Below are 14,080 nucleotides of genomic sequence, written 5' to 3' on the forward strand. Positions count from 1 at the left end.
AAAACTCGCATGCCAATGATATCGTCTACGTCCCCGCAGGTGCTCCGTGCCTGCTCTACTCATGTACGGCCTTCTGAATAAACATACTCTGACGACTCCAGATCTAGGATGCCAAATCTGATAAAAACTGTTCAACGTGCGGATGTTACTATTATTATTTGGCTAGAGAACTTTTTCTGCGACTAGTTTCCACGACTCCCGAAGATACGCCTATCGTAGACCCTAGACGAATGCCACGTCGACGTCGTCTGGCAACGGCTTTACTCACGTCGTCAAACAGAGGATCCATGTCTCCAGCCGAAGTCGGTCACGGCCACGAGAGTGACCGGGGTCTGCTCCGAGTCAGTGGACGCCGCTGGCAATATGGCGGAGAGTAACGGTTGGTTGGTTGGTTCCCTCAAATAACGGTGGCCTATTCGGGGTCCGAAGCTCTCTTCTTTGTCCACGCGTGCAAATTGCGGCCAGTGAGCTTTTGTATCTTCCTCTTCTTCCGCAGACAATGCTGCGCTGCTGCAACTCAAGAGCACTTCTTCGCCGTCTTGCGACACTATCGGCTCTCAGAATTATTCCATAAAGATTTTTCGTTACGACAAGAAAAATAACGTGTGGAACGCTCTCAGTAAGTTAGCGCCTATTCGCACAATATTCTTTTTAAGAAATCTACGAAGCGAAACGCAAGATGAAAAAAATGAATGACGAGATATGTAACTGGGAGCCATCGCGGTGGCTGAGTGGTAAGGCGCTCGTCTACCGAGCCGGAGTACCCGGGTTCGAACCCGACCGCGGCGGCCGCGTTTCGATGGAGGCGAAACGCAAGAAGCGCCCGTGTGCTGCGCGATGTCAGTGCACGTTAAAGATCCCCAGGCGGTCGAAATTATTCCGAAGACCTCCACTACGGCACCTCTTTCTCTCTTCCTTCTTTCACTCCCATCTTCCTCCCTTCCATTACGGCGCGGTTCAGGTGTCCGCCGAGATATGTGAGACAAATACTGCGCCATTTCCTTTCCTCAAACACCAAATTATTTATTTAGCCATCGAAATTCATCCCCGCGTTGTCGCGATGGCGTATCGTATGTAATAGATAATTTACGTATACACACGTATGAAAAATTACCCCGAATATTCGCTGCCTGGTGGTGGTGGTGAAAAACATTTATGCAGATGATGGAAACTGTATACGCCTGAACGGTTGAAAAACTAAGTCTAGTGCATACTTTTCATTCTTCATTAAAAAAAAAAGTAGAGCCGCAATAAATATGCATAATGATAAGAAAGAATATATTATATATACAGTCAAATACTTGTTTGAATACAGTATCGAATATCCTCTTTGGCACACTTGTACCAAAATGTCACTGTGAAATCGAGCCCTACTTATACAAGTTGAAAAAATAACGACCTTACGTAAGAGCAGGTTAAATGTACTTCCTTTCCGACGCACGCTCTCAATAGGCCCATCAGTCATGTACCGTGACGTGCATCTTTATCGTAGCGACCGACTTTTAAAATTCTCCTGTCAACCACCGGCTCGTTTGCGGTGAAACTCAGCACGGGGCTTGCATATTGCGGTAACATTTGTCGCGTATTGTTTGACAACCGTACTTAACTGGTTTGGCCGCGCATCATGCAAGCCCGGATCCGTCTGCGCCGAGACTGGGGGACCGAACGCCGCCAGTGCCATGTCTCCGCGAAACGGTGGCAGCGCCATATGTCGTCTGCAGAGGCGCAGGCGATTCCACGTTTGCATGATGCGTGGCCGGACCAGGTAAGTACAATTGTCACACTTACTACGAGGCAAAATTTGCCTGCAATATGGAAATTCCGTGTACAGTTTCACTGCAAACGAGCCCGTTCATACGGCGGGAGGATTTTCGAGCGCAGCTATTAGGCTCCCGTTCCTGGCTTCAACTTCGTAGTCGTCGGCGTAGTATTAGTAGTAGTAGTAGTAGTGGTAGTAGTAGTAGTGGTAGTAGTAGTAGTAGTAGTAGTAGTAGTAGTAGTAGTAGTAGTAGTAGTAGTAGTAGTAGTAGTAGTAGTAGTAGTAGTAGTAGTAGTGGTAGTAGTAGCCGTAGTAGTAGTAGTAGTAGTAGTAGTAGTAGTAGTAGTAGTAGTAGTAGTAGTAGTAGTAGTAGTAAACTTCATTAACCGTTCTGGGTTACTAGGGCGCTGTTCTCAGGTCCGAGATCACGTTGACGAAGGCCACTTGCCAGGCTCGGTGAATGAGCTGACGCTTTAACGGCAAGGCCGCCGCGGTGGCTCAGTGGTTATGGTGCTCGGCTGCTGACCCGAGAGACGCGGGTTCGATCCCGGCCGCGGCGGCTAGAATTTCTTTGGAGGAGGAATTCTAGAGGCCTGTGCACTGTGCGATGTCAGTGCACGTTAAAGAACCCCAGGTGGTCGAAATTTCCGGAGCCCTCCACTCTCATAGCCTCTCATACCCTTAGTCGCTTTGGGACTTTAAACCCCATAAAGCAAACCTTTAACGGCAGCTCTGAGTGAGCCAACTTCGTCTCCCACTGCTCGTAGCTAATTTGTGTGTTGTTAAAAAAGTTTGAGTTGCGTTGGGCAGTCCATCGGTTGTCCAAGTAGCAGAGTGAAACGCCACCTGGAAGATGACTTCCATGGGAAGATACCGCAAGGTGCCTCACAGCGTATCACGCCACCTGCCACTAAGCGCCGGTGTTTTCGGCGCAACACGCCGCCTGACAAGTCACAGTTCGCCCTGTCACCTGTTACCTGACGGTCAAGAGGTGGCAGGTAGTAGCAAAGCGAAACGACACCTGGAAGGTGGCTGCCATTAGAATATTCCGGAGGGTAGCTACCGACCACCGTAGCCGTCTGCCAATTTTTTTTTTTTGATTTCCTACAATAAAGGTGCACGTCACTGTGCAGTGAAAGTATTGTCACACATTGCGCGCACATCGCCCCTCCTGAAGGCACAATCCCACACATGAATTTCAGAGCTGCGTGCTCACTGCAGCCTTGTGGCCTGCGGTGTATGCTTTTAATTTCATTCGTTTAATGCACTGCTTTTGACCTCCACCTGAACACTTGCACTTTTTGAGACGGCAGCAAACGTTGGATTTCTCTTTTGCTCTACAAGAGGGACAATCTGAACACATGAGATTGATGCGGTTCGATATGCTGTGTTGCACCATCGTTATTTTTGTTGATTTCTATCTAAAAGGTATCTCGAAAAAATGATCCTGGCTCACAAGCATTTAGCGTTATTTGTTCATTTCTAAAAAGGAACAATGCAAAGAAGTAAGAAGTGCTTTTCTTTTTCTAGGAGTGACCAAACTAGTGAAAAAAACAACTGGATATTAGAAGCAAGCTTGCTTTTCTTGTGTACGAGTTCCAGCTAAACATGTGCTTTCTGCCACACCTCGACGCGCTTTTTAGTCTACCACGGCAAGGTCAGGAAACTCGACAAGCTACTGCGTTAGAGCTCTTTGTTCGGCGCCTGATAAATTTATCCTTTCGTCTTTGTAACGAACAAAAAAATCTGTATAAAGAAATCTGAAATTGAAAGAAAAATCTTTTGCTGGCATTAATAGCGACAAGTTTGGTTCACTTACCACATTTCCTGCTGACTGATGGCAGGCGTTCTGTGGAAGGCGTTTACTCAATACTTCTCTTAGGCGCTGCGGTCAGAAAGAAATGATTTTCTCTGATGGCTGCCGCCTTTGTGTGCCCCTCTGGTGGTCCCACGTGCCCATTCAGTGCGTCAGTACTGAGACTTCAGTCAGACTCTCGGTCAAGTCAAGGTACAGGCGATCGAAGCGGCTTTTACAACTTCTTTTCAAAAGCGCGCTCGACGCAAAAATGAATTTCATTGTCATAGCCAGCGAGGCAGACATGACCTGTTCGATAACATTAAGCAAACAGGAAGTTGATGTATGTGGGTAGCGCGGCCACGTGAAAGGAAGCAACCTTTCACTGCTGGCTGAGAGGGTCGCCATGGTACCGAGGGATGCTGAAAACAAACTGTGGGCCACGTTTCTAACTCAGTTTACTGCTGCGGCACCTGCGAGAACGTTAGCCGAAGATGTGAGTATAGGGGGCATGCTCTATTAGAAGTCGGCTTTTCACTTCCAAAAGCAGGACAGGCAGCCAGATTCGTATAAGCTTTCTCCTAACCGCAATGAAAACATGCGCACAGCACATTCCATGGGAAATACGGTGCATCGGTTTTGAGTATGCCATTCTTTTACCAGGCACGGCAGACTTGAGAAATGAGTACAGGACATTCGTTATTTTAGCTAGGACATTACTACTACTTCCCTAGATAGAAAAAAAAGCTCTGGAATTCCCATTCGTTGCGGAACGCCAATATAGTCACCATATATAAGGATCCTTCGCTTGTTTGGTATCGTATCAGGAGCCGTATTTGTTAGCGATTCCTTTGTCCCGCTAAAGCGCTGACCGCTATAACGTATGGCTTCTACGCTGCTAAGTAATACGAGGCAGTCTGTGCTGTCAGCCTGGTAGCAAAACAGGCGCTCACGAATATCAATGAAGCAAAAACAACTTCAAGAATTTTCAAACAAAACTACAATAAGCATTAGCCTGTATTTACAGCTGATTTTTTTAGTTGTAATAGACCTGAGGTGGTAAAAATTAATCCGGAGCTCCCCACTAGGGCGTCCATCATAGCCAATGCGCCGCTTCGGGGTGCTAAGCCCCGCACACTACATATCACCACCACTGCAAACTCACTTTCTGTCAGTTCAGGACACAGCAGTCAACTATCATGCGGATTGACACTTTTGATTGAGCACCTGCCTGTACGAAACCAGGTTTCGGTCCCCTCCGAAATCCGAATATGGTATAACAGGACAGTAAAATTCCAATTATATTTAGTTTTCATTCTTTTCTGCTTTTAGTAGTGGACTTGATCGACGGCGCGCCTTCTCTATACAAACAGGACGTCCTTCTCGGTGTGATAGCTAGCTATGGAAGCGTTGACCAGTCACGGAACGTTCATACATGAGGGAAACGGGGATCTAGGCCGGGAATATTATAACAGGATCTTCGCTATCTTTCTCTAACGCCGATTAATGCTAAAGTTAACTGCCTTTCTTTCTTTCCTTCTGTCTCGCTTTAGTCAAAATGAAGATTTACGCGCAATGCGTTGCAAGCATTTTGCTCAGGTATCGTTTCAGTTTTTCTCTTTTTCTTCGTTTCCATCTTCTTGCTCCGAGGACAATTGGCAGATTGCGCGACTTCGTCGCCGTCTCCGGAGTGCCGGGCTGCGATGTGCTGTGCGGACTCCGGGGAGGGGGCTTCCGCAAGACGGTGTGGGCGATAGTCCTGGTCACGCTGTTTTCCCTCGCTCTCCATGAGTGCATCCAGGTATGTGCCCGCAAGTATGCGGTAGAAAAAGCTTGTGTACTCGTACCTGCATACCATTCGCGTTCAGGGCAGAACAAAGAGCTTTATTCTTACAAACAGCCAGCAAAACTGCCTTCCAGAAGACATCCACACACCAGAAGAGCCGCCGCGGTGGCTCAGTGGTTATGGTGCTCGGTTGCTGACCCGAAAGACGCGGGTTCGATCCCGGCCGCGGCGGTTGAATTTCTTTGGAGGAGAAATTCTAGAGGCCCGTGTACTGTGCGATGTCAGTGCACGTTAAAGAACCCCAGGTGGTCGAAATTTCCGGAGCCCTCCACTACGGCGTCTCTCATAGCCTTAGTCGCTTTGGGACGTTAAACCCCATAAACCAAACCAAACACCAGAAGCCCATGAAATGAGCAACCCCACCCACCCTCCAGCCTCCAGAACCTTGCCCCAATCAGGAGCCCATTAGAGGAACTCACTCCGATATCCACCCCCACTCTCCAGATGGTGTCCACCGATCTCCAATCTCCATCAGAAGCGCACAAAGAAGCAGAATGAAAAAGTGACGCTGTAATCAAATTCAAAGACGTGATGAGAAGGCGCGCAATGTAAAACGAAATACAAAAGCGCCCTGCGTTCGCTGCTTAGCCGCATCAGTTCGTATGATCCTCCGTCAGTTTTTTGTTCTCTTTTTTTATGCTCAGACTCGTACAACACGATAAAGGGCCAACCATAGCTTCATGAACATGTTTCTACTTGTGATGCACTCAGAAACAACAGCACTATTTATTTATTTTATTTATTTATTTACCCACAGCGCCAAGCGGCATTACAGTGGGGGAGGGTATACATAAAAAACAAACATAACATAAGCCTTGTCAGCCACGGAAACAATTCCAATTTCCATCAAAACAAAGAAAAACAAAAACAGATAAAAATTTCACAGAACCACGAAACTGAAATGGTTATTATAAGGTAGAAAAGATAACATCACTAGACATATTACAAGCAATGTCTGAAAACAATTTATTCCAATCGCGTATTGTTGTGGGAAAAAAACACAATCGAAATACATCAGTTTTTGAAGCAAACTCCTGTACTTTGAAACTGTGGTCTACGCGGTCAGATATATAATGAGGTGCCAGTATATACTTCGCTCTTTCAATGCCAACAGAGCAATGATAAATCGCGTGAAAAAACTTGAGTCGCAACATACGTCGACAGATTTCCAAATGCTCCCATTGCAGTCTTTCTTTCAAAGTCTCGGCAGGGAGTCAGGAAGAGTCAAGGAGAGTCAGGGAAACATTTATTAGATGGAGGTGGTTCCATAGTCTCTCTTTATCACGCCGTTCATTGCTACACCCAATTGGCACCAATTTTCTCTTAAAACTTACAATCCTCCGCTCCCCGGGATGGAGTAACGACAGCTCATCGTAACATTGGATGTATCATACAAGTTGCTTTATCTGTGCAGGTCTTCCTGGAGTACGGACGGTTTCCCGTAGCTATAAATTACAACTTCGAGGAAGAAACAGATATGCACTTCCCTGGCGTCACATTGTGCAACATGAACCCGATGAAGAGGTCGGCGCTCTGCCGGGCCAGCTTCTCCCCTTCGCATGACATGCCGAAGCAGCTTCGAGAGAGGCTATGCGCAGAAAACCCTGTCTTCTACGAGGTAGGCAAACATGACCAAATTCATTGTGTGGGTCAAAAGTGACACTAGCTGAGTCAAAGTTTCACCTAATGACCCAGCACAAACTTTCACTCAGCACAAGCAAACTTTCAGTGTCAGCGCATCGATCCACAGAGTTAGAAATGCAATTAGCCGGCAAGATACAGGGATTACTTTCAGACAGATTCAAAAACGTTGTTAGAGCTCTTGTAGAGAACAAATATACCGACCGACCGATACTATTATACCGACCAATACTATTATATTCAGAATTTCCTATTCTATATAGTAAAATAAATTAATAGAAACAGTTGCGGTTTTGGTGACACTCATTTACTCATAAAGTAAGCCCTGCCTCTCTGTTCGCTTGATTATTTGCATCCGTTGAAATAGTTGTTCTGCCATTCTTCTGTCAAGACAAAAATAAGCAAGGCCCTCCATCAAGCTGTTTCTGTTCTCCATCAAAAGGTAATGAAGATAATGTTGCTTATGATGAGACGTTCTAGTATCATCGCTGTCAAGGAATGCTGTAGAAGCTTTGCTCTCGCCGTTCGAACTTTTTAAAACTTTGTGGGGAAGTTGAATATTAACCTCCTAGCCCGTTCCCGCGTGAACATCGAAACACAACGCTGAGTAAGATGCCATTATACTAGTTAACCACTAGCTAGACACTAGCTAAGCTGAAAGCAAAGCTGGAACCAGCTGTCTGTCGCAAGAACACGAGCTGCTGGGATTGTGCCTTTCTTTTGGCATGGAGTACTCAGATGACTCACATTTGTAAGAAACTCAGAAGTGTTGCATGCTTGTTGTTTAATTTGCGAACTATGATGCCATTTTCTATTAGAAAATTAGTCGCCCAGGCTCTGGGGTATAGTGTCTTAAGATACGATATATGTTGTTTTTTTAACTGCTCTTTCACATGGAAATGTCGTGTTAATAGGATTTTGAAAAACATTGCTACAAGCGTTCTCTACTTGCCGCAGGAAAATTTGCCCAAGAGTGTCTTTACCGCAGCCGGTTTGCCTTCTTTTGACAATCTTTCCAAACAAATTGTAGTACTGAAATATTTTTGGAATAGCGCATACAGACACATAAATACGAAACCGGTACTGTTGAGACATGTTCCTCGCTATCATAAACCGAGAGTGCGCACTCACTACGGCAAAGCAACTAGAAAATATTACGTGCCAGCTATCTTTAACGAATTGCCGGATGATTTATTTTCTTTAACCACCCGCAAAAAACTGCGTATTGCTGTTCAAGCGCTAGAGAATCTTTAATATGTACTAATATTTTATCAGTGCTTTTTCATTCTTTCCGTGCCAAAATTTTTTTCTTCTTCATATTTACGTCTTTTAATTTTCTTTTGCCTCTGATGGAGCTCTGATGTAGCGCGAAGTTTGCCGTGGCTGCCGGTTGTCGCCGCACAAGCCTACTTGTGGCTTCGGCGCTTCCGTTCTTTTTTTGCATGTTCAGATTATACTGAATAAAGATTATTATTATTATTATTGTTATTATTATTATTATTATTATTATTATTATTATTATTATTATTATTATTATTATTATTATTATTATTATTATTATTATTATTATTATTATTATTATTATTATTATTATTATTATTATTATTATTATTATTATTATTAACTGTCAGATCAGCGATAAGAAGATGGCAGAGATTACCTTCGCCGCTCAATTCACGGGTGGAAACTTTGCTGTGGAATCTTTAAACAAAGGAATTACGAATACAAAAAAAGGTGCAGAATTAAAAACCCATATTTACCTTGAAACACTCGTTCACAGCCTAATGCGGAGGACAAGAGTTTGCAAGAGAGTCTGGTCACGTGGATGGCGCAGCTCAACAGTGTGAGGCACGAGCAAATAGATGCGCTCTCTACCAGTTTTGGTGACATGATTGTGAGTTGCTCATACGGGCACAAGAACTGCAACAATCGCAGGTAAGCCCTTGCAGTTTTTCGCCGCTGTATGAATCAGCACGCGCGCTTGCCTGTGATTGCCTGATCCTAGGTCTGAAACAAGCAATTAAATTTTTAACCTTTTTTTTTCCTCTGCTAGACGCTACTACGTTTTTCGTGCCATCGTCTCCTGTCTTTCTGGCTTCTCGTTAATCGTCTCTTGAGTTCACGTCCTCTGGCTTTAATTTGTTTAGTGCAGGTTCCTATTAAAAGCGGCCAGAATGAACAGTTACGTGCCCTGTGGACCCTACCTGGATTATCCCTCTCTTAAAAGTCTGAACGTCAACTTAAGTCCTGTTTTGAAAAGCCTTGTGTCCGCTAGCAATTAACGGTGAAACAAAAAGTGGTATGACGTTAAGAACAATTTCTAGACATTCGAAATCTAGTAACTTAGTAGCCTGTTCTGAAAAGAACAGCTGTGCTGCAGTCGAAAGTTGTTATGAATTAACTTAAAGGACACTCAGGTAAACTCCATGCTGTTACTGTTCTCTGCAAAAATTTATTTTAGAGCTCTTTCTGGCTGCATCACCGTTCTCTCGACTCTAAAAGACGCAGATTTTCTTTTCCCAGGACGAAAATGACTTCATATACATAAATTTTCCGCAATAGAATTCAGTCACAAAAAGAAGTGCAGTCCACTAAACAAAGTGAATTTAATAATTCAGCAAGAAACAAACTATACCAAAATGCGAAATGCACCACAATCCAAATCTAATTTTGGCTGCAAAAAATAATTTCTTGAACCTGAGTGACCGAATGTCTTCTCCACATATGAAAAGATAACAGGTAAGGGCAAAAACACCGACTTTTCGGGGCCACTACAGGTGCCTTGTTTGCAATTACACAAAAACTGGTGGGCTGTTGCTTAGGAATAAATTTCCCTCGCCAAACGGGTTTCCATCCAACTCTGGAAAAGATCTTCTCTGCGTAGCACCACGCAATCTATGGAAAACAAATTGAACAATGAAATCCTAAATTAGCCTAATAATGAGTTTTATTCTTCTACACTTCAAAAACTTCCACGTTGAGCAATAGCCTTCTATGTCTGTATCATACTCTAAAATATTAGGCAAGGTATACGGCGTGCGCAAGCAAACATTTACTGGGTGTATTCTTTTAATTTAATTTGGAGGACTCACATAAGCTAACAAGCCAACCTCCAAATATGCGTGCAGTATTCCATATTTTGTATTTGTACATAATGCATATAGCCGCCGTACCATTATCATTTCTTACTACCCCTTTCTTTCTCTCTCCCTGTTCTTTTATTCCCGCTAGCCGCAGCTCAGGTCCTTCAAGTTTCGGTGGCAGATGCCGCGGCTAGCATCTTCTTTTCCTATATTATTATTTCTATTATTAATAACCACTAACAACAACAACAAAGGGAACCGCATGGTCCATCTGCTGGAGGAGGAGGAGGAGGATATAGAAGAGGAAAGGCAGGGAGGTTAACCGAAATAATAATCGGTTTGCTACCCTACACGGGGGGAAGGGGGTGAGGGGATAAAAAAAAAAGAAAGAGAAAGGAGAGTAACAGAAAATTGAAGTCACTATAAAACGTCACTGTTCGTTAAAGTCACAGCCTATCGTGCAGGCCAGAAGTTCTCAAGAAGCGGAGCAGGGCCTTGCAGGCCTTCTCCGCCGACGACCGCCGCGGCCAGGGGCCGAGAATCTTCATTTCCGTGAAAGGGCGTGTATCTAGGCGCTCCAGCGCACGGCTGAGAGACTGCCTTTCGGTGGTGTAGGCAGGGCAGTCACAAAGAATGTGGGTTATGGTCTCGTCATGCCCGCAGATGGAACATGCAGGACTATCAGCCATACCGATTAAGAATGAGTAGTGATTGGTGAACGCTACACCAAGCCAGAGGCGACACAGCAAAGTTTCTTCTCGTCGTGGTAGGCCTGATGGTAGCCGGAGCTTCAGGTCTGGGTCCAAGGATTGTAAACGGGAATTGCAAAATTGGCCGGAATTCCACGCGGCAAGCGTGATGTCCCGCGCAAGTGCGCGAAGCCTGCTCGCTTCATCCGATCTCGAAATGGGGATCGATACAAAATCGCCGTCGTCGTGCGCAGTTCGCGCGACCTCATCCGCGCGGTGATTACCTGCTATGCCGCTGTGCCCCGGTAGCCATTGGTAGATAATGTCATGCCCTTTGTTGATGGCAGAGTGATGTAGCTGTCGAATTTCTGCGACCAGTTGTTCATGGGCTCCACGGCGAAGAGCAGCTTGTAAGCCTTGGAGGGCAGCTTTCGAATCGGTGAAAATAGACCACCGCTGAGGGCGCTGCTGACTGATGCATTCAATGGCGACACGAAGAGCGGTGAGTTCTGCACCCGTCGAAGAAGTGCGGTGACCTGTCCTAACTCTAATTTTTATAGTGCTTGCGGGTATGACGACGGAGCCAGAAGAAGATATAGGGTTCACTGAGCCGTCGGTGTAAACGTGCACCCGGTTTGCATGGTGCTCATGTAAATATTCAAGGGTGACTTGTTGTAGTTCTGTCGGCGATAAGTCTATCTTCTTCCTGATGCCAGGTATCGAAAGAAGCACACGGGGATTATGCAGGCTCCAAAGTGGCGAGGACGGTCTAGAGGCAGGTGTAAACTGGGACGGCAGAATGGCGGGATGTGCGTCAATGACGTCTGTAAACGATGTGCGCGGCCTGGTAATAGGAAGACTGGCAAGATGGTGAGAGGGAACCCGGGAAATGTGCCGGAAATGTGCCCTCAGTGCGTCAACTGTTAAGTAGGTAGGGATTGGATGCTCCTGGGCGATAAGTACAGATGCGGCCGTAGAGGCACATTTTGGCAATCCTAGGCAAGTCCGGAGAGCTTGAGCTTGAGCGCTCTGCAGACTTCGTATGTTTGTTTTTCGAATATTTCCAAGTACAGGGAGGCTGTAGCGAAGAAATCCCATGAATAAGGCGTTGTAGAGCTGCATCATCGACCGCACCGACGCTCCACACGACTTTCCCCCAAGAAAGGCGAGAACGTGAGAAATCGCTGTCAGTCTCTTTTTCATGTATGAGATATGAGGGGTCCATGATAGATTTCGGTCGATGATTACTCCCAGAAACCGATGGCTCTTTACGTAGGGTATTGCTGTGCCGTTTATGCATACGGTATAAGGAGATATGTTCTTTCGTGTAAAGGCAACCAGCGAGCACTTTTCGGTTGAAATCTGTAGGCCTTGCTGGCGAAGGTAGGCAGCAAGAATACTTGACGCCTTTTGAAGTCTCGCTCGAACTTGTGGGCGCGTAACTCCAGATGCCCAGATACAGATGTCATCCGCATATATTGAGAGTTGCGCCGACTGTGGTAGTATATCGACAAGCCCGACAAGTGTAAGGTTGAACAGCGTTGGGCTGAGCACTCCACCCTGCGGGACTCCACGGGAAGTGAAATGAGAAGATGTCGGGCCTTCCTCTGTCTGCACGAAGAGAGATCTGTTGGATAAATAACTACGTATCCAGCAGAATCCATCTGCTGGAGTCAACAACAAGCGGCTGGGTTGCAAGGCAGCGCTAATATACTTTTTCCCGGGAGAAATGTGTCTAATAAACGTTGGTCGCCTACTTTACGTGCTATATATTTCAAATACTGACCCCGGCTGGGATCAGCGAAGTACATGGGTGACACAAAACTAACTTTTTGTTGTGTCTCTTTATCTTTTTACACCCTGGATCGACGTGTAGGTTCTTCAGCAAAATTTTCATGAACCGTTATGGAAACTGCCTTTGCTTCCACTGCAACTCGAGCAGAAATGATGACGCATTTTACTCCTACGAGAGCACGCTGAGCCCCGAAAACGGTGAGCAAGGCATGCAATAACTCGCTTTCAGACGTGGTTACTGAAAGCTATCTGTCTGGTTTGTAGCTTATGGGGGTTTAACGTCCCAAAGCGACTATCTCTTGCTTGCGGTCTGCCCAAGAAACTATATGCCTCACTGCTGGCGCAGAAATGTTTTGTGAAACCAACGTGTTTTCTTCTTAATCTTGCTCATCTCCTCACTTAGACTATATTTAAACAATAGCTTATGGAACTTAGCGTAGTTATGCGCGTCATAACTACAGTGAATACACCGTAACACTTGGGCCGGTGCCGCTGGACGAAACACGTACAGTTGCCCCAGAGTTGCGCCGCAAATTTTAGCGGGCCTTGTGGCGTTGTTGGAGGCCTCGCGGGCGCTCCGGAACTAGCGGCGCGCGCCAAAACATTACGGCTAATCGATTTCAGTTCATGTGTGGTAGTGCTAAGTGATGCTTGACGAGCGCTGCGACATTCTTGTGTTATCGCCAAACCAGGCTGGACATTGCCTTGGCGTCCATTAATTTTGAGCAATATGTAAATTTGTAGTCAATTATTAAGTCGATAGCATATGGTTTGTCGTCTCACAAAAAAATTCCCACTTCTCTGTCACGAAACGCCACGTCAAGAGAGGTCCCTGACCTTGTGACGTCATCACAACATGCCCACCGGATTGTGAGCGAACTGCCCACCGTTCCTAATTCCATGCAACTGCCATGTGCACAATGTGGCGCTGCGCGTGAGCCATACGAGAGCTCGGGAAGAGCGACATGCATCTCACAAGCGCCACCGGGGCAGTGGTGCTTCGCATAATCGCTGCGCCATCTCTGAATGCGATTGAGACGTTCATGACATCATCGACATCATGTGACCATCAGTGAACCAATCATAGAGCACCGCCAAATTTGAAAATTTTTCACCAAAAATTTTTAAGGTTGCCCGCCTCCAAAATTTGCAGAGGACCTCCAAAATTTTAAAAATAGCCCACCCCAGAAAATTCTGTTTTGTCATCATGTTTTATTATCTATTTTGATAATCGAAATATTAATAACAAATTCTATTATCATGTTCTGCACGAGTCTGTTATCATCCCTGAATACCGCACCTCCAGCCACACGAACCATGAAAAGACCACTTATCCTCCATCTGCTGGCACATATGCACATCTGTCTTCATTTGCTGTACGCACTGCGAAAGACTGGAATGACTTGCCCGGCGATGTCGTGCTCCATACTGACCCATCGCTATTCCAATGATCAGCCGAAGCAATGCTATGCC

The sequence above is a fragment of the Amblyomma mixtum genome, chromosome 1, assembly GCF_055824585.1.
Source record: "Amblyomma mixtum isolate Tamu chromosome 1, ASM5582458v1, whole genome shotgun sequence".
NCBI classification, from domain to species: domain Eukaryota; kingdom Metazoa; phylum Arthropoda; class Arachnida; order Ixodida; family Ixodidae; genus Amblyomma; species Amblyomma mixtum.